Genomic DNA, 26,836 nt, shown 5'->3' on the forward strand with positions numbered 1-26,836 from the left:
ATATATTCAGAATGCAAGTTTCATTATAAAAATAGCTACAATGGGGGGAAAAGGAAACATATGTACTACTATTTGTAATACTTTAAACAATAAAATAAAACTTAAAAAATAAAAAATAGCTAATACTTATTGATGCTTACTATGTGTTAGCACCAAGTGCTTTACATGTATTACCACAATTAATCGCTATAACAACCATAAGAGGTGGTCATGATTATTACCCCCACCTTGTGGATGAGAAAACTGAAGCTTAAGAAATGAAGTAGTAAACAATCAAACAGTATGAAGTGTCAGAATCCTTGCATCCCAAATTGTTACCCACTGTATTTTCCTGGCTTCCCCAATTCTCTAGGGCAGCACTGAAAAGAATGAGCCATTTATAAAGCCTAACCCTGTAGCTCTGCCATGGACCCTGGAGTCTTCCTTAAGTCCCTTCCCTTCTTAGCTAGGACTGGAAGATAAGGATGAAAAGGTTAATTTTTTAGGCTTAAGTGCCTGTAACAGAATCAGTGAACACCTTTTATGGCAGGTGTTAGAGTTTGGTTTTATGGTTTGGGTTACAGACTAATCTCACCTGTCTCTGGTTAATTTAAAAAATCAAGAGTTTCCCTTTTTGCTGAAACTGGCACCAATATATTGAAAAAGCCTTCAAAGAAACAGTGGAATTTTTAGAAATTCTTGGCTTTGTCTTGTTCAAGAAGGATGACTGAACTCAAGTATTTACATTCCCTTCCACCAAACTCTCATTGAAACAAGGGTAAAGATGTACAAAAGAGACTAGGAGGGAGGAGTAATTCATAGAATTTGATGACTTTCTGAAAAAGAGAAAGTGAATAAGACCTAATTTACAGGTAAAATAGAACTGCAAATGTACAGGACGAAGGCAGAATTGGATAAGAAATAAGGGGGGTAAGGTGCAGGAAGGAAGAAATAAAGAAAGATTAGAAACATCAGAGGTGGAAAACTTTGTTAGAAAGTTAATCTCCATCTATGAAGCAAACTAAAGTGCAACGTGACTTCCAACATAACATAAAGTGTAAGCAAATGCAATCCATGTGGCCTTGATGTTTAAACAGGTTTCTTTGAACAGTACTACTTCTCTAAGGATTCAACAACAGTATTTGGTGTATCAAGAATGTTACTTAAAGAGTCAAATAGTAAAACATTGCCAAAAGGTTTCTAATTTTTAGAACCAGCACACAGAGAAACCATGGAAGATTGTATAGTTCCAGAATAGGATGTAAAAATTATAAACCTGCACAAAGTAAAAGTAGTACTGTAAGAGAGGACAAACTAAAGGTGCTGGTTTCTGCATTGTTTATGATAGAGAATCAAAAGATATTGTCTACAGTTGATTATATAAGAACTAGACATTTAAGTATATTATATAAAGTTATAAAAGTAATCAATAGAAGGGCCAATTATAAAAATACTGGAGGCCCGGTGCATGAAATTTGTGCATGGGTGGGGTCCCTAGGCCTGGCCAGTGATCAGGGCTGATCAGGTTCCCTGCCTCCCCACCTCCCCACCTCCTCCTTCCCTTGCTGCTCACCTCCACTACCACCCATCCCCAGTTCCCTGTACCAGCCCGGGGACCAGCTCTGACCAAGCGATCGGGACATGCGGGGGGGGGGGGGGGGGGGGGAGGAGCCAACTACCACCATGGCGGGCCGGCAGCAGGCCAATTGGGGCCTGCCAGCCAGGGGTAGGAATGTGGGGAGGGACCCAGGAGGTTGGCCACAAGCCCCGAGGAAGGATCTGGCCCTCAGTCCCCCATCCCAGCCCGAGGTCCTGGCCCCAATCAGTCAATCGGGGAGTGCTGGCCAGGGGGAGGGACCAGGAGGTTGGCCAGCAGGCCCCATCAATGATCAGGGTCTGTGGGCTGGGGGAAGCTCCTGTGTTGAGCGTCTGCCCCCTGGTGGTCAGTGTGCATCATAGCGACCAGTCATTCTGGTTGTTCCATCGTAAGGGTTGCTTAGGCTCTTATATATACAGTCGGGCCTTGACTTATGAGTGTCCCGACTAACGAGTTTTTCGAGATATGAGCCATCCTCGGCCAATTTTTTGCTTTGAGTTGCGAGCTAAAATTCGGGTTACGAGCCAGCTTCAGATACCCCACCGCTAGTTGGCACAGCGAACATCACAATGAACGCCACAACATCAGCCCAGCATGGCGTGTCTCACTTGTTCACTTTATGATTTGACATACGAGTAATGTGAGTTACGAGCTCCGTCACGGAACGAATTAAACTCGTAAGTCAAGGCCCCACTGTATAGATAATTAACAAAACTTGGGAATGGAGGGGAGGGGAAAGTTCATACATGTGCCATTCCAGCACAACCAAGGGTTCGGTGAGCCTGAGGAGGGGTGGTGAAGGATTAAAGAAAAGACAGACAAAGAGAATACAGCTGGGGTTCAGTGGATCTCCTGTGTCTGGATCCAGCCAGCAAACTGAGGCTTTATTTTATAGTCAAAGAAAAACAAGGTAGTGGTCAGCATAGTTACAATGTTCTTGTGAGCTTCACTTGTTTCGGCAGCACTTGCTGCATCTCCCATTAGCTACCGAGGAAGGATCTAGGGAGTGCTACAAGGTCAAGCTTAATTATGCTAAAAGGGCTCTGCCCTCTAAACTGGGACTTGTTTGTGGCCCTGCCACAGGTCAATCCAAGGCTTAACTCTAGAGCCACTCCCTACACATATAAGTGAGCTAAATTCCCCATCTTTCATAGTAAGGAGTCAATGGATAAGATCTAAATTTGGTAAATCAAGAAATAAATGATTAGTATATTATTTTGGTTTTTGTTTTGTTAATCCTCACCTGAGGATATTTTTTCATTGATTTTTAGAAAGAGTGGAAGGGAGGGGAAAGACATAGAAATATCAATGTGAGAGAGACACATCGATTAGTTACCTCCTACATGAGCCTCAACCAGGGCCGGGGATCTAGCCTGCAATCGAGGTATGTGCCCTTGCCCAGAATCGAACCTGGGACCCTTCAGTCCACAGGCTGACGCTCTATCCACTGAGCCAAACTGGCTAGGGAAGCATATTATTTTGAACAGTCATGATGAATAACAGAAGAACTAAAAATAGAAACGGCTACAAATGTGTACTTCCTACCTATTCCAAAGAAACACTTCCACATGTGTACCAGAAAGTAGGGACAATGATGTTCAGCTCTGTGTGACATAGCAAAAAATTGGAAGTATCTAAATGTTTATTGCACATACATAAATTATGACACTGTCATATTATACAACAGTTTAAGGAAGTAAAATCAATATATATGTACTCTTCACATGGAGAGATATCCAAGACATTATTGTCAAAAAAAGCAAGTCGCTGGATAATAAATGTGGTATGCCATTTGTGTAACATAAAAAACAAACAAACAAATAAACTTATAAAGATTATAAAGATCTGGAAACAAATCCACCTCTGTTAGCAATGGGGGAATGTAACTGGGGTGATGGTCAAGAGGGACCCTAACTTTATTTGTATGGTTTGAAATCTTTATAAGACAGTGTTTATGCATGATTTTTGTAGCCTAAAGCAAACAGATAATTTACAGTTGTTACCAGACATAGAGTTTTTCATTTATACCACCGTATGACATATTAAGTTCTTTTTTCACTATGTATTATTTAAAAATTTTAACTTTAAGCAACAAGACTCAATGTTTTTGCTCCTTTAGTTACAGAAAACTTCATAGAACAGTATTGCAGCAAGCAGTTCTCTAAGCACAAAGGTTGCCCTCCCACCAGCCCCATAAATGATCGTTATTTATGACCACTTCATGACATAGATGTGTACAGCTATTTACCATTTCTGCTGGGAGGATGGATGTTCACATTCATATGAGACAAAAACAAATCAAGATTCAACTAGACAGGCTGCTGTGGGCTTGGGGATTAGAAGAGCAAAAATAAAAATAAAAAACAAACCTAGCAACATACTTCAGTAAATCACTTCTCTTCTCTGTCTTGTTCTTACGAAAGAATTTAACAACCTCATCTGGGTTGCAGACATTTTTATGAACTCACCACTGAGTTTTAAAAGCATGAACAAAATATTTGGCTAAACTGGACTCTGGACTGGAAACTAGATTATAATCACTGTAGATGTTTTTGTCCAGGGTTCAATATTACAGTGTATGTATGTTACTTCATCTGTCCAACAATGGCTCTTCCCTTTTTTCTTGTCTTTGTGACCAACCTTTCAGAAAGCTTCAAATTTTTAACCAGACCCTATAGGTTTCACTTCTTTAAACTAAGTGAGATCATTGAACATTAGGAGAATGAAAGAATATTTTTTCCAATTCTTATTCGAACTCTGATCTTCCGATAGCCTCTTTCCTTCAATACCCCACCATTTTGTTCTTCCTGAACCCCAAGGAGAAGGTTGAGTTTAACCTTCCTCTCCTATTGCTTGTTATTAGGTCTGATTCACTTGGGAGGTTCCTGGAATCCCAAAGTATCACAGATTTTAGTTTAGATGGTAATTGTGAGCATTTTGTTTTACCTATAAAGATTAACATTAATGAGTTTGTTCATAAACAATATTACTTAATCCTCTCAATGTCCCTATAAGGCTGGGTTTTAAAAAGGAAACTGGGGTGAAGGGTTAGGAACTTTGCCCTAGGAAACATATCACAACACACTGCTCGCCATTCCAGGCCTTCAACACAATTCTCCTGGTCCAGTTATCTACAGGAGGTCTTTATGAAAAGGCCTACTGGGCCTGCTTTTATAAAAGTGCCTTTATACAGTTTAGTAAACTTGAAGGGGCTGTAATGAGAAGATCTCTTAATGAATACCTTTGAAGTTGCCAACACCTTTCAGATATATTTGTAGTGATACCACGAGTTGCTTTTTAATCTGTTGAAATAAAGCACCCTATGTTTGACGTTGGGCTCTGAATCCTGACCTGCGTTTCTCTACCTGGGGCATTTAGGGCAGTGAACTGCCACATGTTATCACTCCATCTCTATTTGAGCCCCTCCCCTTTTTTTGGTCGAGCTGATGTAACTTCACTCCTGGATTTTGGGATATGCAGGAGAGAACCATAAGGTCTTCCCACTATTACCAAGCAGGTAAAGAAAGAAGACAGAGGTAAAAAAAAAAAAAAAAAAAAAAAAAAAAAAATACAAAGACAGAAACATCATGTTTCCCACCTCATGTCAGCTTGGCCTGGGCATTGACATTATTCCACTCACCCTCATAATGGAGGTACTTGAACCAAACTCAAAGGTTGGAGTTTGGAACATCAAATCAAGCCTTCGTTTACTTCATTCATTTTCCCATCTGCCACCTCCCCCATTTTTCTAATACTAAGGCTTCTCCCATGTGATCTAGGCTTTTTCTGCCTTTCTTGTTCCCAAGTTGAAATTTTCTCACTCTCCCCCATTGATTCAAAATGTCTGTGCCTTCCACAGGCAGATATACTAAAAGGCTTAGAATAGGACCTCCTTCCTCCTCCCAAATAAAGCACACATAGTTTCTTCAAGACTTAAATACATAAAATTTCCCCCACCTTATTTTTCAACTAGTTTATCATGAACATCTTCCTTCATCAACCAACTTCATGAAGCATCCTTTTTAATGTTTCAAAATTGAAGTATATTTCCCTGTCTTTCCACTGTTGAACATTTAGGTTCTTGCCAGTTGTTCACTGCAATGAACATCTTGTATCTAAATCTGTACATACAAAGTATGATTTCTATATCATAAGGAATGCTGTCTGATGAACAGGGAGGAGGTCCCCTGGAAGGCCTGTTATGCATCTTCATTTTCTATGTACGCTTGGTAGCAGCCCTCCTTCCAATCACTCTGAAACCTATTAGTTGGGGGACAAACTTGGGGAAATGGCGTGGGTGCTGATATACCTTGATATGTCTAAAAAATCATTTTTATTATATATACCTCTTTTTACCAGTTTGGATAAAAGCTAGTAAAATTTAACTGAAATCTTTATGGACAATTCATGAGGATTCTGTCTGGACAATTAGAAAGGTGATTGAGTTTCTATAGTAGATTTGGGTTTTGTGAGGTCAGCAGCTGATCTGAACCTTTAACTAGCTGTTTTATCGTCCTTTGCTTCTACAGCCCTTTTTTTCTCAGCTTCAAAAGGTCAAGAGAGGCAGTAATTGTCCCTCTCTTCCAACATTATGTTGGAATATAGGCATCATGATGGTAGTGGTGCTGGTGGTAATGATAACACAGACTGGCAAAATCTTCTCTCCCAGCTCTCCCAGAAACAATACTGCAGAGAAGAAGAACAGCATAATCAGAACGAGAGCCTTCTCATTTCAGAGGAGATATGGAGGCTCAGTGCTCTTCCCATCTGCCTGCAATGGGATCCAGCTGTGTGTCCATCCTGCTGTTCCTAGTTCCAGGAAGGGCAGACTTTATAACGCTTTGATGATTAAAAAGCAGACACTTGAGGATTAAACTAGAATTGAGGCAAAAGTTCATAAATTTCCTTTTAACCACAAGAAGACTGAAGACTTTGTCTCCAAAATTCTGGGGACAAGGAATTAACCATCATCTTGATGTGTTCAACATTCAGTTATAGAGAGAAGCTCAATTTTAATGGAATACCAGGAAAAGAGTCCACTGGACGATCAGATATTGATTTAAGGTATCACAGAGAGTGTGTATATTCTGTGTCGGAAAGATGGATATTTTCTTGTGATCAGAATTAGAGGTCTTTCCAGCAAAAGACACTTGAAGGGCATCTGTTTACTACACCAGAGGCACTTGCCAGGTTCTCAGCTATTCCCACTTCACACACTTTCCATTTTGAACTGTGGTCATTTTATAAAGCTTTAGGCTCAACGTTAAAGTGTGAGTTGCACCCAGGCCATGTAGCCCAGTGGTTGAGCATCGACTTATGAACCAGGAGGTCATGGTTTGATTGCTGGTCAGGGCACATGCCTGGATTGCGGGCTCGATCCCCAATAGGGGGCATGCAGGAAGCAGCCGATCAATGATTCTCTCTCATCATTGATGTGTCTATCTCTCTCCCTCTCCCTTCCTCTCTGAAATCAATAAAATTAAAACATAATAATAAAAATAAAGTGCAAATTGCTATTATTCAAAGTCCAGTTTCATGTAATGGGTCAAGGACATATGATTTGAAGGGGAAGCAGCCATCAGTTGGGGAGATTATAGCAGTTCCTATGTTGTTTGATTTGCAGAGCATCAGGAAGACTCCACTCTGTCTCCCACCGGTGTTGTCCATTGCATGCATTAAAAAAATTTTTTTCCATTGAGTCTAAGACTTTTCTGACTTCCAGAGTCCCCAGTTACAATAGACAGTCATCCCTCATGATCTGCGGGGGGATTGGTTCCAGGCCCCCCGGTGGATAACAAAATCCACAAACGCTCAAGTCTCTTATACGTATGTAATCTATGCACATCCTTCCATATACTTTAAATCATCTCTAGATAATTGATAATACCTGATTCAATGCAAGTATTTAAATAACTATTATTTAAATAGTTATTGTACTGTATTGTTTAGGAATAATGAAAGAAAATAAAAGTCTGTACATGTTCGGTATATACAATCATCATAGGCCTAAGTACATAGTATGTGTCTACAACAACTTAACTTTTATTTTTTTTTCAAATATTTTTGAGCCATGGTTGGTGGAATCCATGGATGCAAAATCCATGGATCCAGAGGGCCAAGTGTAAATACCTCTGGAAAGGGTAACATAATCAATCTCCTAATATTTTAGCAGGGGTTCATTATATTATCATTTTTATTTTATATATTTTTAAAATTAGTATAATACTTTTTCTAATGAAATCTTATCTAGGACTTTGGTAAGTAAAAGGCAGAGTAACTCTGGCTGAAGCAGGGTGGAGAAGGACTAGAGCTCACCTACATAGCTTCCTCCTAAATCTGAAGAAATCCAGAAAAGCAATAGTCAATTGTATATTTTTTAATGAAATTTGAATTAACCATTTGAAGGGCCCTATAGGTAACCCTGCATATAGTTTTGTAATTAAAAACTGGACAACTAGACATCATGTGCTTCTTAATGTAATGTGGTAGGAAAGACACAGGGCCACCTATGAAGTTTCTCTACTCCAAAAAATAAATTTAGTCAGAGGGAAGGGAGTTGGGAGGAGGGTATGGATAAAAGAAGGTGAAGATATTAGCTAGAGAACATATATGCATAGCCCGTGGACACAGACAACAGTGTGGTGAAGGCTAGGGGAGTAGGGGGTGGGCTGGGTGGAGGTGGGCAAAGAAGGGGGAAATGAGGGACATCTGTAATAGTGTCAACAATAAAAAAAATTACCAGGATAAAAAATAAATTTAAGCAAGCCTCTAGTTCTAAAGTATCTGTTTACAGGATATAAAGAGATAGAGAAACAAGTTAAATGATACCATATGGAAATGGTCAGCGAAAAACAGAATGAGGGAAATTCTACAGGACAAATGACCCAGTTTGTTCAACAAATAAATAAGCATAAAAAAAGGAAAGGGTGGTGGAGAAACTATTAAATTTTAAAATACAACAATACTAAAAAGACAAAGAACCCAATTTTAAAATGAGCAAAGGGCTTAAATAGACATTTCTCCAAATAAAGTGTACAAATGGCCAAGAAGCACATGAAATAATGCTCAACATCATTCATCATTAGGGAAATGCAAATCAAAACAGCAATGAGATGCCACTTCACACCCCTGAGGATGGCTATAATAAAAAATGTAGAAAATACAAGTGCTGTCAAGATGTGGCAAAATTGGAATCCTCATACATTAGTGGGAATGGAAAATGGTGCAGCCCCTGTGGAAACCAGTTTGACAGTTCCTCAAAATGTTAGGCATACTAGTAAGTTTACGATATGACCCAGAAATTCTACCTCCGGATATATACCCAAAAGAATTGAAAATTGGTACTCAAACAAATATATACACCCACATGTCCATAGCAGCACTATTCACAATAGCCAAAAGGTGAAAAGAAAAAAAAAATTACTTACAGTAAGTAAATCTAAAAAAAAAAAGTGAAAACAGCCTAAATCTCCATCAACAAATGAATGGATAAATGAATTGTGGTATATCCATACAATTCAATATTATTTAGCAAGAAAAAGAAATAAAGTACTGATATCTGCTACAATCTGAATGGACTTCAAAAACATTATCCTAAAGGGAAAATCCAAAAAAGGTCATATATTGAATGATTCCATTTTATGAAATAGCCAAAACAGATAAATCCATAGAGATAGAATGCAGATCGGTGGCTGCCAGGTGTTGGTGGGAGGTAGGAATGAGGAACAACTGATGAAGGGGATTCTAGGTTTCCTTTTGGGATTAGGAAATGTTTTAGAACTAGATAGAGGTGGTGCCTGCACAACATTGTGACTCCACTATATGCCACTGAATTGTTCACTTTAAAATGATTAATTTTATGCTATGGGAATTTTACCACAATAAAAAAATAGATGGGTAGATGGATAGGTGGATAAGTGGATAGACAGACAAAAATGTTTTTAAAAAACAGACTTGGAAAATATAGTGACCAAATAATATGTACAGTCCTTGTTTTGATTCTGAGTCAATTAAAGTAATTTTAAAAATACATTTTTGAGGCAATTGAGAAAGCTTGAACATGAATTGTTAGATAATATTAAGGAATTATTGTTATTTTCTTGTGAACTAATGGCATAGGATTGTTGGGTTTTTTAATTCTTTCTCAGAAATTCATTCTACAGTATTTATGAATGAAATAATATGATGTCTGGGAAGTACTTTTAAATACTCAAAAAAAGTTGAGAGGGAGAATAGTTGAAAGAAGATTAGCAAAATTTTGGCATTGATGAGGCTAAGTAATGGGGACATAGGCATCATGCTACTTTTGTGTATATTTGAAACTTTCCACAATGAAACACTATTTAATTTGATTTAGAACCCATACATTTATTTAATGCCATTTATGGTCTTTCAATGTGAACATAGGATAGGTGACTGGGAGGTTTATGCAAACCTGGGAAGATGAAATGGAGAAGAAAAGCAGCAGGTGGATAAGAAGAATACTGGAAAAGAAGACAAAAGGAGTCTAAAAACACATATTCTACAGCTTTGCTGCAGGCAGGTTCTTCAGGAGGAAAGAGAAAATTGTGCTTCCTCAGCTGCAAACCACTGCCCCACCCTGACTGTACCTATAGTCACAGGGGGCTGGACATAGAGTAGGAGACACTGAGTGTCCCTTCGAGAGCAAAAGAAACCGCATCCTCATCCTGATTACCAGTGGTCAAGCATTTATTGGGCACAACCCATGTATAAAATACTATAATTATCAGCAGCTCCAAGTAAAACCACAGCCTTAAACAGTATTCTGCCAATAGTTAGTGATTACATCCAAGTAGCCCTTACAGAACTTGGGGACCATCTCTCCTTGGAGATGGAAGGGAATCACAGATCTCTTGATTTTGTGAAGTCACAATGGACCTTAGCAGTGTTGAGTGCACTAGTTAGGAGCTCTGGACTGTAGTCTTAGATCTACCAACTACCAGCTGTGTGCACCTGTCTCTAGCTGTGAGTCTGTAGTTGCTGACTCTGAGCACCCCATTTGTAGAGTGAGAGTTTGGACAGTTTCTCTTGCCCCTTCTACCTCTAAAAGCATTCACTTCATTTATTCATTTGTTTATTGCGTGACCATTTATTCTATGTATAACTTTAATACAGCCACAGCTAGCAAAATAACTCTAAGCCTTGGTTAAACACAGATTCTCTAGAAAGTTTTCCCTCAGAAAAACTCTCTAATGGCCTCTTGACTTCATTGGTTGAAATATAATTACTCAAAGCTTCTCCTCTAAATGGGAAAAATGCAACAACTACCTTTCTTTAGGTGCCTCAAAGGTGGAGCCCTAATACTGAAAAAGAAAACTAGCTTTACTTTGCCCTTATTAGAGGGAAAGGAGTTCTTCCTGAATTTGTTTCCGTTCCCTATATTTAGAAATCATCCTGAAATTTTGTAATCCAGAGGAAATCTCTTCTAACATTTTCTGTGTATCTTTTCCAGGTCTCCTTTATAATAGTTACATAGTATTCCTTTGTATCAATGCACTATAATTTACTTAAATATTCTCTACTTAGGTAGTTTCCTACTATAAAAGCATTGGCAGGAACATCCTGGTACATTCATCTTTGTTAAGTTGTTAAAGAAAATTTTAGAAATAGAATTTCTTGGTCAAAAGAAATGCACATCTAAAGTTTTGGGGAAAAACTGCTTAAGCGCCTAGAAAGACTATAGCAATTTATACTCCCACTAGCACTATATGAAAATGCCTATGTCACTACATCTTCCCCAATGTGAGCGTTAGCATTCATTTCAGTCTTTGCCAATCAATCCTTCCTGACATTTTACAGGGTCTCCTATAATGCTGTGCTTGGTTTCTATACCTGCGAGGTGCTCTAATACTGTTGTAAGTTTATCCAGAGGTGGCAGCTCCCTTCCTCTGTTTCTGAAGGAACAGGATTGGTCACAAGTTACCTGAACCTCCTAGCTCTCAGAGCAACAGTCAGGAGTATGCAGGCCGCCATGGCTTCTCCTTTTAATAGTTAACTAGCTTTCCACTTCCTTACCTTGCTCCCTTGTTCAAATTCCCTATCTATTCACAAGCAATTAAAAGTTAACTCAGAAATTCTGATCAAGATGGTGCATAGGTATACGTGGTACCCGCTGCCTCCCACAACCACATCAAAATTTGCAACTAAAATACAGAACAACCGTCATTCAGAACCACCTGAAATCTAGCTGAACAGAAGTCCTTCAACTAGGAAGTTAAAGAAGCGGCACAGAGAAACTGGTAGGAGGGACAGAGACACAGGGCGGAATTATGAACTGGCTGATCCCACACTCATGTGTGGCGATTTAAAATCTGGAGGAATATCTTGGCTGTGAAGGTTTCCCTGAGGAGCAAGGGGGACCTACCCCACACCATGTCCCCCATCCCAGGGTTCCAGCGCTGGAAAGAGAAGTCCCCATAACTTATGGCTGTAAAAACAAGCAGGGATTGTGGCTGAGTGACACAGAAGCTGCAGGAATCCCAGGCAGTTCCTCTTAAAGGGCCCGTGCACAAACTCACTTGGACTCACTCCCTTTGAGCTCCAGCACTGGGGCAGCAGCTTAAAAGGAACCTGGGTCATTTGGAGAGAAACTAACTTGTCTAGAATCAGGGTGAGAGCTGGAGGGGCAGCTTTCTCCCAGACAGAAGTGCTGACAGAGGCCAGTGTTCCTTTTCTGAACCCTCCCCACCACAGAGCCAAGAGGCAGGCACCATATCTGAATCTTCATCAACCCAGCTCATACTGTTCACTCTGCCCTGGTGATTCTCTGAGACCCTGCCCCTCCCTACTTGCAGGCTTATCCAAACCATTTCCAGTGACTTTTCCATACAACTGGCCTCTCTTGCCTCATGCTTCAGACTGTCCTAAAATTTCTCAAACAAGCAGCAGCTGGCATGAGCATGCCCTGTACCTCTCAATAAGTGGCCCAAGACCCAGCACTAGCAGCAGCGTGACGTGGTTCACAGCTTGGTTTCTCCTGGGCACTTCCAAGCTCAGCACAAGTAGCAGCCATCTACAGATCACTCTGTAGCTCGTGCTGGGTGTCCCTGGGTAGGGCACAGATACTAGTAGCTGACTTTGCACTTCCTGAAGGCTACAGAGCCAGTGCAACTAGTGGACAGCTTCGACCATGCTGGATTACAATCCTACCACTTCCATGAGCCACACACTCAAGGGGTGGACTCGGTGGGCACCAAAACCCCACTGAAGCAAGTCCTGCAACATAGGGGCATTTCCTGCACAACAGCTCTTCGGCTGTAGTTGCAGCCAATCCTAACAACCAATTGGCCTGGGGGTCAATCCTTCCCAGTGATGCCAATATCAATCAAGGCTCAACTACAATAGGACAGTGCACACAGCTCACACAGAGGTGTACCTGGAATGCCCAGCTCAGGTGACTGGGGAAGATAAGCTACCTGGCCCTATAGGACACCTACTACACAAGGCAACTCTACCAAGTCCAGGAGACATATCAGCTCTATCTAATACATAGAAACAAACACAGGGAAGCAGCCAAAATCTGGAGACAAAGAAACATGTCACAAATGAAAAAAACAGGAGAAATCTCCATAAAAAGAACTAAATGAAATGGAACCAAGAAAACAACCAATACAGAGTTTAAAACAATGGTTATAAGGATGCTCAAGGAACTTACTGAAAACTTCAAGAAGTTTAGTGAGAACTTCAAGGAACTTAGTGAGAACATCAACATAAAAAAGTACCAGTCAGAAATTAAGGATATACTAACTTAAATAAAGAATAATTTACAGAGATTCAACAGTAGAGTAGAGGATTCCAAGAATCAAATCAAGAATCTAGAATATAAGAAAGCAAAAAAACCCAATCAGAACAGCAAAAAGAAAAAGGGATCCAAGAATATGAAGAGAGTGTAAGGAGCCTCTGGGATAACTTAAAGTGTATCAACATCCACATCATGGAGGTGCCAGAAGGAGCAAGAAATTGGAAACCTATTTGAAAAAAATAATGACCGAAAATTTCCCTTGCCTGGTGAAAGAAATAGACTCACAGGTCCAGGAGGACAGATAGTCCCAAACAAGATGAACCCAAAGAGGCCTAAACCAAGACACGTCATAATTAAAATGCCAAAGGTTAAAGACAAAAAGAGAATCTTAAAAGCAGCAAAAGAAAAGCAGTTAGTTACCTACAAGGGAGCACCCATACAATTGTCAGCTGATTTTTCAACAGAAACTTTGCAGGCCAAAAGGGAGTGGCAAAAAAATATTCAAAGTGATGAATAGTAAGAACCTACAACCAAGATTACAGTACCCAGCAAAGCTATCATTTAGAATTGAAGGTCAAATAAAGAGCTTCCCAGACAAGGAAAAGCTGAAGGAGTTCATTGCCACCAAACCAATATTACATGAAATGTTAAAGGGTCTAGAAGGAGGAGGAGGAGGAGAAGAAGAACAAGAAGAAGGAGGAGGAGGAGGAGAGAAAAAATATGAATAATAAAATGGCAATGAATACATATCTATCAGCAATTGAATCTAAAAATGAAAATAAATGAACAAGCAAAACAGAAACAGATTCATAGATGCAGAAAATACTTTGACAATTGCCAGATGTGAGTGGGGATGGTTGAAAAGGTGAAGGAGCCCTAACCGGTTTGGCTCAGCGGATAGAGCGTCGGCCTGCGGACTCAAGGGTCCCAGGTTCGATTCCGGTCAAGGGCATGTACCTTGGTTACGGGCACATCCCCAGTGGGGAGTGTGCAGGAGGCAGCTGATCGATGTTTCTCTCTCATCGATGTTTCTAACTCTCTATCCCTTCCCCTTTCTCTCTGTAAAAATTCAATAAAATATATTTAAAAAAAAAAAAAAAGAAAAGGTGAAGGAATTTAGAAGTACAATTAATAGTTATAGAGTAGTCATGAGAGTATAAAGTACAGCATAGGGAATATAGTCATAATATTCTAATAACTATGTAAGGTGTCAAATAGGTAAGAGAATTTGGGGAATGATCGCTTAATACGTTTTATAGTGCCTAATCACTGGGGTGTACACCTGAAATTAATATATTGTATGTCAACTGTAATTGAAAAAGTAAAAAATAATGATTAAAAAAATAAATAAAATCAAAGAGTTACAGAAGGTCAAAAAATAAATTAAAACATTAATATGCAAAAATAATAAAGTTAATTCACCATGGCTCCTGTTTTGACTATATAAAATAAAGCCTTCTTATACCCCCGTTCTGCAATTAACACTGATTTTGGGGTGTATAATGTGAACTTTACCAAGCAACCATGAGAGATAGAAGAGATTCTGTTTTATTTGGATTACTTTCAATTCTGATTCCCTGCTATCTGCCTGATTTACAGTTAGCCAGATTCAGAAGAAACACCGCATCATAGGTAACTCTTTTTCTGTCTTAAAGATTCAGTTTAATAGATGTTGGATGACCTATCAGATGGCTAGGAATTTTTTCTCAGCAAATTAATTACCTGATTTATTCTTCTGGCCAATCTTCCCTCCCCTGCCTCCACCCTTATGGCATAATAGTCATGAGGTTATGAAAACATATGGAGAGAGGTTATGAGAACCAGTAAGGTTCAGAACATGCTGAACCTTAGTTGCCTAAGGTTGCCTTTACAAATGTGTACAAATTCCTATTCCCATTTTCCCGGCAGAGAACAGGCCGTTATATATTGCTCTCGGCATTGTGAAATCAGCTCTCTATCTGCAGGGCTTCTCTCCCTGAACACAAGTCTCTCTCACATAAACCACTGGTCCAGGTAGTGTTTCTAACCAATGCACTGATCGAAAAAATGAAGGTGTTTTATTCCCTTTGAAGAGGACACACTATGAAAGGTGGGTTTTTTTAGAAGGGTCACAGAGGGCTATGGATTTTTGCTGATCATAAATCAAGCAGTTGATAAAAAGCAATGTGCCTTCCATGAAGGTGTGATTTGAAGTAGCCCTGACCCAGGACCTTGTGAAAAACAACACATTAAATAAGAGGCGATGGTCACCTGGGGTACAGCCAGATGGCTCCAGTAATTTGTAAAAATTCTATGCTGAAGACTCTAAGGAGTACCTTAAAATTATAATCTTGTGGAAGAGGCACTTCATTTGCTGGGCACAAGGGCAGCTGTCGGAGTACATGGCCATCACAGGGCTCCCCTACTGCTTTGTTTTGAATCCACACCCTGTCTTCCCCTAAAAGGAAGAATCAGTGGTTTTAGGGCGGCCTTACTCAACCTTTTTGAACAATGCATGCATATAAGCATAACCAATGGACATAAGACACTGTGGGGTAGGGGAAGCCGGGGGAATGTCAAGGGGGGGAGGGGGAGAGGAGACATACGTAATACTCTTTGTAATACTTTAAGCAATAAAACAAACTTAAAATAACAATGCCATATTTAAATAAATATAAAACTCTCATACACATCTCCCACAAAGTTTCTGACAGCCTCTATACATATTCAACTTAGAAATCATCACCTTCTGCACACCCTCATTGCCTGGGAGATTTTATCTAGCATTACTTGCAGTTGTTTTTATTATGAAAATAAGAGATTGTTTCATCTGCCAAATGTCTTCAAACATTGAAAATGACTTTTCTATACAGTTCTCCCAAAGGTGGATAATGGCCATCCTAGAGGACTGAGAAACACCATAGTCCTAACAGTTACTAGCCTAAGTCCCTTTTCTGCTCTCCTTCTGTTCACCATTTCTGTGATTAAAATCCTAGCCTGAGGCTCTATTGGTCATTTATACTTCAGTACGAGTCTATATCACTCTGTTGCTTCTCTGGAGATATGTTAGGATTAAGCTTATGTCTGATTGAAAGTGAAAGGCTTCTGATTAAGGGGCATACATTAAACCTGGCAGAATCTAGAACCCAAATAGGCCTACTGAATCATCTTCTCCAGGGGTGTGGTCTGAGAATCTTTATTATTGCAAAATTCCCCCATGTGGCTCTGATGCATGTCCAGATTTATAATCAAACAATTGACCTTGTAATGGACATTTACCTTTCTTGGGTGCTCCAAAAAAAATTTTTTAACATGCTGACCACATTTTAATAGTTCTCCACATAGTGAATCTCACCTTCTCAATGAAAAATCCAAATAAACGATTTTCCCAGATTTCTTTACTGCTAAGATGTGAGAGTGTGACAGGTTCTACCATTCAGATACACCTATGTGAGACTCAGAAACTGCCTGGGCACTGGGAGTTCATTTTTGCTAGTACAAGTGACAGCAGAGGCAGCATGTTTCTGGGGTGTCAGTGATGCTGCAGCTGGCAAATTAAGGCAGAGGCTGTGTTGTTCTGAGGTCTGTTCTGTTTTTCTGGGCAGCAGCTCTCTCACCAGGAAAGTTCAGCAGTGTGGTTCTAGATGTTATTCCTAGAAGCTCAAGAGCATGATTCTCAATGATGGCATTTTGGGTTCGCCTGAGAAGATATTTTTTAAAAAACAAACACTAGTCCTAGCTGGTTTGGTTCAGTGGATAGAGTGTCAACCTGCAGACTGAAGGGTCCTGGGTTCGATTCCAATCAAGGGCACATGCGGGTTGCGGGCTCGATCCCCAGTAGGGGGTGTGCAGGAGATCAGTTAGTCTCTCTCATCATTGATGTTTCTCTCTCTCTCTCTCTCTCTCTCTCTCTCTCTCTCTCTCTCTCTCCTTCTTCTTTCCTCTCTGAAATCCATAAAAATATATATTTTTTAAAAACACTAATGCCTAGATTCTACCCCAACAGTGTGGTTTATGGCATGGGGTGTAATATGAGCATTAGCCTGGTTCTAATGTGCAACCAAGTTTGAGAACCTCTAACCTCAAGCTTCTGCCTCTTTCCTTCCAACAATGATTTAATAAATTATTTTCAATTAAAATAGCTAAAATTCATTTTGCAGTCTGCAACTAAAAATTCTGACCAGTACAGATTCCTAAAGTCCCTTCCAACTCTAAAAATATAAAATTTTATGGTGTTCTGTCTTTTTTAATTGTTGGAGGGGTACCAAGACAATTTAGTGAGGAAAAACAATCTCTTCAACAAATGGTGCTGAGACAATTGAATAGCCACATGCAAGAGAATGTGGCTCATACCATATACAAAAATTAACTCAGAATGAATCAAAGACCCACATGTATGAGCTAAAAGTATAAAACTCTTAGGATAAAAAACAGGTGTATATCTTCTTGACTTTGGATTTGCCAATGGTTCCTTGCATATGACACCAAAAATACAGCAACAAAAAAATTAAATAGGACAATATCAAAATTAAAACCTGTGTGCTTTGAAGGATACCATCAAGGAAGTAAAACGACAACTGACAGGATGAAAGAAAATTTTGCAAATCATATGTCTAATAAATGACTTGTATCTAGAATATAAAAAGAACTTGAATAACTCAATAAGAAAAACACAAATAACTCAATTAAAAATGAGCAAAAGAACCCGGCCAGCAATTCCACTCCTCCAAGAAATGAAAACATATGTCTAAACAAAAATTTGTACATGTATGTTTATAGCATTATTTATAACTAGAGGCCCAGTGCACAAAATTCGTGCACGGGTAGGGTCCCTAGCAGCTGCCTGCTGCCGACCAGGGCCTTCCTTCATTCCACGCTGCACCTAGTGGTCAGCACATGTCATAGCAAGCGATAGAACTCCCAGCCGGTCAAACTCCCGAAGGGACACTTTGCATATTAGGCTTTTATATAGAGGATAGGTAAAAAGTGAAAACAATCCAAATGTCGTTCAACTGACAAGTGGATAAATAAAATGTGATTTATTTATATGATGGAATATGCTCCAGCAATAAAAAAAGAATGAAATACTGGTACACTCTTACAGCATGGATGAACCTTAAAAACATTACAGTAACTGAAAGACATCTCACACACACACACACACACACACACACACACACACACACACACATCCAACACAAAGACATATTGTATGATTTCACATTTATGTGAAATATCCAAAATGGGCAAACCCACAAAGAGAGAAAATTGATCAGTTGTTGCCTAAGACTGAGAGCTAATGGGGAGTGGCTGCTAATGGGTATGGGGTTTCTTTTGGGGGTGACAAAAGTATTCTAAACTTTACCATAATCATGGTCGCACAAGTTTGTGGATGTACTAAAACTGTACACTTTAAAGGTATGGTGTGTGAATTATATATCAATAATGCTGTTGCACAAATAATTTTGGAGGGATTCCAAACCTTGGCCTCTGGCAGAGGAAATATATGGGAGGAGAACTGACAGAAAAGAAATCTTTCGAGGACTCAAGAAATCATCTCACAGCCACCTTCTCTGGGTGTAAGTAAAATGCACTGCAGAAAACTGTATGCTGTATCCTAAAAGCAACATGGACCCCCAAAATAAGTGATAGCAGAAAAAAGAGCTTTAATGGCAACTAAAATACTTTTTGAAAGGAGGTCCAGAAAATAATAGTGCATGACTAGTTAATCTGCTTCTTATAGTCAGAAAGAAGGTAGTGTGAGAGAAGCAATTGTCCTGGGCATCCTCAAGTGGGTTTGCAAGACATGGGTGCTGAACCAGTAGGTAAAAAACCTGATCTGAGCCAACACAGAGAGAGATGTGGTTGGGGGTTGGGGGTAGGACCAATCCAAAGAGCAGGTGCAAAACCCCTATGGAAAGTGAAAATGTGCCTGTCCCCATGGCTCAGTGGTTGAGCATCGACCTGTGAACTAGGAGGTCACAGTTCAACTCTCAGGTTGCAGGCTTGATCCCCAGTGTGGGGCATGCAGGAGGCAGCCAATCAATGATTCTCTCTCATCATTGATGTTTCTCTCTCTCTCCCTCTCCCTTCCTCTCTGAAAGTGATAAAAATATAAAAGATAATAATAATAAAATAAAGTGAAAATGTAAGAAATGTTTATGTGCATTGCGTCACTGAAACATTAATAGGGGTCACCTCCAAGGAGCAGTCTTAGAGTGGAAGAGGAGGGGCAGTTTCACTTCTTTTGTATTTTTCTCTCGTAATTAATTTTTTAAAACAAACATGTATTACTTTGTGATTACAACATAAAAATGAACTAGTTTGGAAGAAAGTTAACCGGAAACTAAGATGGCGGCATAGATAAACACCGGGAAATTGCTGCTTCCCACAACAATCGATAAATGCATCAAAAACACAAGGTGGACATCATCCAGAACTACAGGAGGGCTGGCTGAGTGTAAATTCTACAACTAGAAGGAAAGAAAAGCACACTGCGAGCGGGAGGAGCTGCGGAGGTGGAGTGCAGAGGTACGGGGGCTCGCACGCGCGGAAAGGGTCTGGCACCTGAGGACGCGGCTGTCTTTTTTAATCCGGAGGGAGACACAAGCTCCCGACGGCTCTGAAATCTGGTTCCGGGAAGTCTCTGGGGACCCAGGACTCATACGGGGAGATACTGGACTGTCTGGCAGCGGGCGAGCTTGAGAGCGGCTTTCCCTCAGAGGTGCTTGCAGCCATTGCCGGGACACTGGGACTCAACGACTCCTTAGGGCAGGGCTGAGGCTCCGCCATAGCTGCTTTCTCCGCCCTTTGATTTCTTGAGACCCCGCCCCGCCCAGGCTGCGGCAGAGGCTTTTGCATATGAATGCCCTGGCCATTCGCAACCTGTAATTACCTAACCGCAGCCGGGCCAGATAGACCCAGAGCTTCCAAGAGAAGGCCCAAGGCCCCACAGCGGCTTGCATTGCTACACAGCTGAGCATCATCAGGGCACTTCCAAACTCCAAAAAAAAAAAGGAAGGGGAATCTGCAGTTCTCTAAATTAGCACCTCCTTAGATCCAAGAGCCACTGTACCCAGTGGTCAGAGGGGAACCATCCAGATCACAACTCCTCAGATCCATAAGGGACACACTCAGGGTGCAGTCTCAGTGAGCATCAAAGCCCCACTGAAGCAAGTCTTGCCCCAGAAGGGTGTCTCCAGCACAGAAGTTCTCCCACTGCAGACACAGCTGATTCTCGCTGCCAATTGCCCTGGAGGTCAATTCCTCCCAGTGATCCTACAACAACCAAGGCATAGCTACAACAAGACTGTGCACAAAGCCCACGAGGGGGTGCACCAAGAGTGTCCACCTCAGGTAACTGGGGAGGCTGAGCCACTGGGCCCTACAGGACACCTAGCACACAAAGCCACTCTATCAACACAGGGAAGCAGCCAAAATGCGGAGACAAAGAAACAGCTCACAAATGGCAGAAATGGAGGAAAGCAAACGACTGGATATAGAGTTCAAGGCCACGTTTATAAGGTTTTTCAAGAATTTTATGGAAACCGCCAATAAATTTAATGAGTCCCTCAATAAGTATAGTGAGACCATGGAGGACATGAAAAAGGACCAACTAGAAATTAAGCATACACTGACTGAAATAAAGAATAATCTACGGAGATCCAACAGCAGACAAGAGGATCCCAAAAATCAAGTCAAAGATTTGAAATACAAAGAAACAAAAAATACCCAACTGAAAAAGAAAAAAGAAAAGAGATTCCAAAAATATGAAGATAGTGTAAGGAGCCTCTGGGACAACTTCAAGCGTACCAACATCAGAATTATAGGGGTACCAGAAGAAGAGAGAGGGCAAGATATTGAAAACCTATTTGAAGAAATAATGACAGAAAACTTCCCCTACCTGGTGAAAGAAATAGACTTCCAAGTCCAGGAAGCACAGAGAACCCCAAACAAAAGGAATCCAAAGAGGACCACACCAAGACACATCATAATTAAAATGCCAAGAGCAAAAGACAAAGAGAGAATCTTAAAAGCAGCAAGAGAAAGACAGTCAGTTACTTACAAGGGAGTACCCATACGACTGTCAGCTGATTTCTCAACAGAAACCATGCAGGCCAGAAGGGAGTGGCAAGAAATATTCAAAGTGATGAATAGCATGAACCTGCAACCAAGATTACTTTATCCAGCAAAGCTATCATTCAGAATAGAAGGTCAGAGAAAGAGCTTCACGGATAAGAAAAAGCTAAAGGAGTTCATCACCACCAAACCAGCATTATATGAAATGCTGAAAGGTATTCTTTAAGAAGAGGAAGAAGAAAAAAGGAACTCTTACCATTTGCCACAGCATGGATGGAACTGGAGAGCAGATAAAGACCACATGATCTCACTCATTTGTGGAATATAATGAACAACATAAACTGATGAACAAGGACTGATCCAGAGACGGAGAGGCATTGATTGGACTGTCGGGGTTTGGAGGGAGGGGAGGGGAGGGTGGGGGTAAGGGGGAAAGATCAACCAAAGGACTTACATGCAGGCATATAGGCCTAACCAATGGACACGGACAACGGGGGGGGGGGGGGGGGGGGGGTAGAGGGTAACGTGGGGACAAGGACACATATGTAATATCTTAATCAATAAAAATATATTTTAAAAAAAATGAACTAGTTTGCATTAGCAAGTGTGAGTATGACAATTTAAACAAGAAAAAAAAATAAGAAGAAAACCATGAAGCAGAAGGAAAGGGAAACAGGAGAGGAAAGGAACAAAGAATGGGGGACAAAACTCATCACCAAAAATGTATTTGGAGAAGGAAGTAAATACATTATTTCTTCAAATTTTTTTACAGAAGAGTTTTTGTAGCACAGGCTAGCTACTAAAGACTGTGTCCTTGATTTTGTACTTACCAATTTAAGTGATTTTTCTCAAGGTTACATAATTAAAAGCAGGCTAGAATTTTTGTAAAAGAAAATTAGGATAGATCAGAATAGTGTATGCCAGGCTAATATTTTAGTTTATTCTGTAGACAATGAGAATTTCTTGAAAATTTTTGAGCAATTGTAATTGTATTTGTTAGTGACATAGCAATGGTTCCCAAACCTGGCTGTGTATCAGAATCATAGAGTTAGCCTTAAAAAATATAGCCCAGCCAACATGGCTCAGTGGTTGATCATCAACCTATGAACTAGGAGGTCACGGTTTGATTCCCAGTCAGGGTATATGGCCAGGTTGGGGGCTCGATCCCCAGTAGGGAGCATGTAAAAGGCAGCTGATAGATAATTCTCTCTCATCATTGATGTTTATATCTCTCTCTCCCTCTTCCTTCCTCTCTGAGATAGATAGATAGATAGATAGATAGATAGATAGATAGATAGATAGATAGATGATATATAGATTAGATATAGATATAGATATAGATATATATAGTGTATATATAGTGTATTTACATATTATACACACACACACACACACACACACTAGAGGCCTGGTGCACAAATTGGTGCACTAGTGGGGCCCCTCAGCCTGGCCTGCGGGATAGAGCTGAAACTGGCTCTCTGACATCCCCCGAGGGATCCCAGATTGCAAGAGCGTGTAGGCCAGGCTGAGGGACCCCACTGGTGCATGATCAAAGCCAGGGAGGGATGCAGGAGGTTGGCCAGCTGAGGAGGGACTGTGGGAGGGCTCCACAAGGCGTGTCCGGCCCACATGTCCAGTCCATCTCCCTCAGTCCCAATCAGCCAGATCCCAGCAGCAAGCTAACCTACCAGTTGGAACATCTGCCCCCTGGTGGTCAGTGCACATCATAGAGAGTGGTTGAGCAGCCTTAGCATATCATTAGCATATTACGCTTTGACTGGTTGAACGGGCGACTGGACGACCAGACACTTATCATATTAGGCTTTTATTATATAAGAGATTATATATATATATATATATATATATATATATATATATATATATATATATATATATTCTTGGGGCCTACCATCTTTCTTATTCAGTAGGTTTGGAGTCCAGTAATCTATATTTGTAAGTCTCATGTGTTTCTGACACTCTATCATATTTAGGAATGAATGAATATAGAATAGATTAGAGTGCAGGAAATAATGCAAACAGGAAGGCAGGAGGCTACTGAAAAAGTTCTGGTACAGGGTGCTGGAACACTAAACAGAATGGTGGTAGGAAAAAGCAGATATAAATATGACTGTCATTATGAAAGTAGATGTAATAAGATTTGGTGAGTTCTTGACTATATGTCCCATGAGGCAAATTATTGGCTACTGGGTATCCTGGAACCTTGCACAGTATCCGTGATATAGTAAGGATTCAATAATATTTTCTCAATGAATTAACTGATTAATGAAATTCAAAGCTGACTCCAGGGTTCTGAGTAGGGTGACTTAACACTGGTGGTACAGATATTTAGAGAATTTGGTTTCAGGAAAAATAATGAGAAATTTTCCATGGTTGAGTCAGAAAGAATGATGAGATATACACTGCCTTAGGGATTATGGGGGAACTTGTGCCTACACCTCTCTAGGGCATTGTGGGAAGAAGTCTGGAGAATCTTTTTCACTGGCTGTAAAGCCTTTATGTAACTGTCTGCAAAACTGATCTCTGTGAGACATTCCATTGGGTCATCAGGTCTTACTGCATTTTCTGACTACAGGTGGGAGGTTACAACTAGGTGGTTTTCCACATGTGGTTTTCCCTCTGTAGTTTTTAATTAGGTCAGCTCATCCCACACTTTCAGCATCCATAAATGAGTTTGTACTCCAGCCTGATTTATCCATTCACCAAGTAGCTCCTCTCACCTCAATTCCCCTTTGCCATTTGTCAAATCCCTTCTCTCCACAACCCACAGCCCCAATAGCCACATCTGTTCCTATATTTACCTGGCCTTTGACTTTAGGTTCTGCCTCCATTTCATAAAGAGATGGAGCTCTGCTGGCTGTACCTGGAGCATTTTCTCAGAAATGTGTTTTTACTTTCACTCTCCCTCCTAGTCACCCTAGGTATCAACTTCCAGGTTAGGTATCAACACTAGGCCTGCTTTCTTCTTCCCAGAAGGAGGACGAAACAAGCAGGTAGCAGAGAACTTTGGAAAAAGAAATGTGACATTTCCTTCCTCCATATAGTAGTAACAAAGACATGGGCTAGACCTGTGGTCCATCTTCATTTAGGCTGAATCACACCTGACTGTACTTATAGATCAAATAGAATGTTATCTTCCTATGGAACCTTAAGAATTGGTAATAATAATAACAACAATAATAAAAAGGTTCATCTGTGTATCTAGGTGCCATATTACCCTAGAATTTGCTGTATGACCGGGAACAAGTCATTTCACCTTAAATGAAGTTTCTTTAGCTAAATGATGAAAATCGTCCTTTCTAACTCTAACATTCTTTGGTCTAGTAATTGTATCCCTTGGTTTCTGACCCCTCCATCCTGGGTAGAAAAGATGGAGTGAAGAATGCAGGCCTACTGAGACTGCGGAGAGAAATGGCTCTGGCACATTCTAGTTTCCCTGGTTAATGCTGGGGAGGAAATGCCAGGAGGCCAGGCGGTCCAGCCAGGCTGGAGTGGCTTGCCTGTAAAGGGTCTCCATAGCCACCTGATGTCAGACACACAAGCCAGAGTTTGAAGCTAAAAGAAAGTCAGAGGGTTGGGAATATGACACCTATGAGCAATAGAGGCAGAACAGGTTTTCCGAAGAACCGACAAGACGGCGGAAGTGGAGCACAGAAGCAGCAGACCTTCCACAAGTTCGCCTACCGCGGCGTGCATCTCGATCAATTGTTTGACGTCTTATGAGCAGCTGGTGCAGCTGTACAGTGCCCGGCAGCGGCAGCTAAACCTGGGCCTTTGAAGGAAGAAGCACTCGCTTCTGAAGCGCCCGCGCAAGGCCAAAAAGGAGGCCCTGCCCATGGAGAAGCCGGAGGTGGTGAAGGCACCCCTGGACTTGCTCATCCTGCCGGAGATGGTGGGCAACATGGTTGGCGTATACAATGGCATGACCTTCAATCCGGTGGAAATCAAGTTTGAGATGATTGGCCACTACCTGGGTGAGTTCTCCATCATGTACAAGCCAGTGAAGCGCCTCAGGCCTGGCATCGGAGCCACCCACTCCTCCCGCTTCATCCCTCCTCAAGTAGTTAATAAAAAGCACAGAGTTACCTAAAATAAATACATAAATAAATAATAGAGGCAAAACAAAATTGGAAGTTATCATGGGAGATTTACAGGTATATAGGCTTTGCCCTGAGTTCCTAGGCCCTGCTTTTGTAGGTAGTCAGTTTCATTTAACCCCTTAACCAGGATGGAACTGCGAATGCTGAGGTCATAGCCTAGATTTCTTGGCTGCCTCCAAGGACTTATCGAGTATCTATTATTATTATCGAGTATCTGATTTCCCTTTCCCAACTCCCATGCCCAGAGAAGTAAATTCTGCTGTAATCAATTTTCTCAAGGTCAGACTGATGAAGATGGAGACCCTCTTCCATTGTCCAACTAGATGTTTTCTAACGAAGGAGCTATATTTCCAGTCATCAAAGGAAATGATGGGCAATTTAAAGAAGGAGAAAGGGTGATGGGTGTTTGTGGAACTAAGGAACTAAGCCCCATCTTGTCAGGACTGCAAACTTCTGGGTCTTCAGAAAGGTAAGGGTATCATATGTACAGGATGTCACATTACATTCTGCTCCTCCCATTCTTTATTTGTGAAAGACACTGCCACTTAAGGAGACAATTATTTATTATAAAAACTTGTTTGCCTATTTCAAACTAGTTTTCTCTCTCTCATTTCTCATCTCTCATAAATCAACTTAAAAATAAATGTGGACATTTAAGTCAATTTTTCACTATTACAAAAATACTACCATATTAATAATCTTTATACACACATCTTTGTATATTTGTCCAATTATTTTCTAGGGATAAATTTCCAGAAGTAAAGTTGCTGAATCAAAAGAAATTGATGTTTTGAAGAAATTTAATAAAATTTGCTAAATTACCCTCCAGAAATGTAACATTATTCATACCATCAGCTGGTTCTGACCCTTTCCTCATATGCAACAAACCATTTTTTTAATCTTTACTGATCTGAAATGTTAAAAATTTTATCTCCTTCTTGAATTAATTTCATTTTGAATTACCGAAGATTTTTTATTCTGTATGTTTATTGACCATCTTAATTTCTTTTGTGAGTTTCCTTTTCATGTTTTTTGCCCACTTTTCTTTTACAACATTTAGCTTAGCTTATTTATTAAGAGCTCCTTACCTATTAAGACTATTAACACTTTGTCTACTATTGCAAGTATTTTTCCATTTTGTCTTTATCATTGTTAGTGGCATTCATTTTGCTTTGTCTTTCTTAATCATATAAAAAATTATTTTGTTGTTGTTTAGACAAATCTATCTGATACTTGCTTTTAGAAGAGAAAAATTCTCACAGAAACCGGAGGGGGAAAGACTACCTTAATTATAGAACACCAAAGATAAGAATTACATCAGAC

General features: G+C 40.4%; 1 protein-coding gene and 1 pseudogene across 1 annotated transcript in view; both read left to right on the top strand.

The window, feature by feature from the left end:
- LOC118669430 (ESX-1 secretion-associated protein EspI-like) overlaps positions 1 to 26,836 on the top strand; it is a 244,270-nt gene extending 217,434 nt beyond the window's left edge. Inside the window, exons 5-6 of the mRNA XM_036335536.1 lie at positions 25,793 to 25,982; positions 26,757 to 26,836. The gene's annotated coding sequence lies outside the window, so the exon portion shown is untranslated. The remainder of the gene's footprint in view (positions 1 to 25,792; positions 25,983 to 26,756) is intronic.
- LOC118669432 lies at positions 24,940 to 25,503 on the top strand (annotated as a pseudogene).

The sequence above is a fragment of the Myotis myotis genome, unplaced genomic scaffold, assembly GCF_014108235.1.
Source record: "Myotis myotis isolate mMyoMyo1 unplaced genomic scaffold, mMyoMyo1.p scaffold_m19_p_14, whole genome shotgun sequence".
Taxonomy (NCBI): Eukaryota; Metazoa; Chordata; class Mammalia; order Chiroptera; family Vespertilionidae; genus Myotis; species Myotis myotis.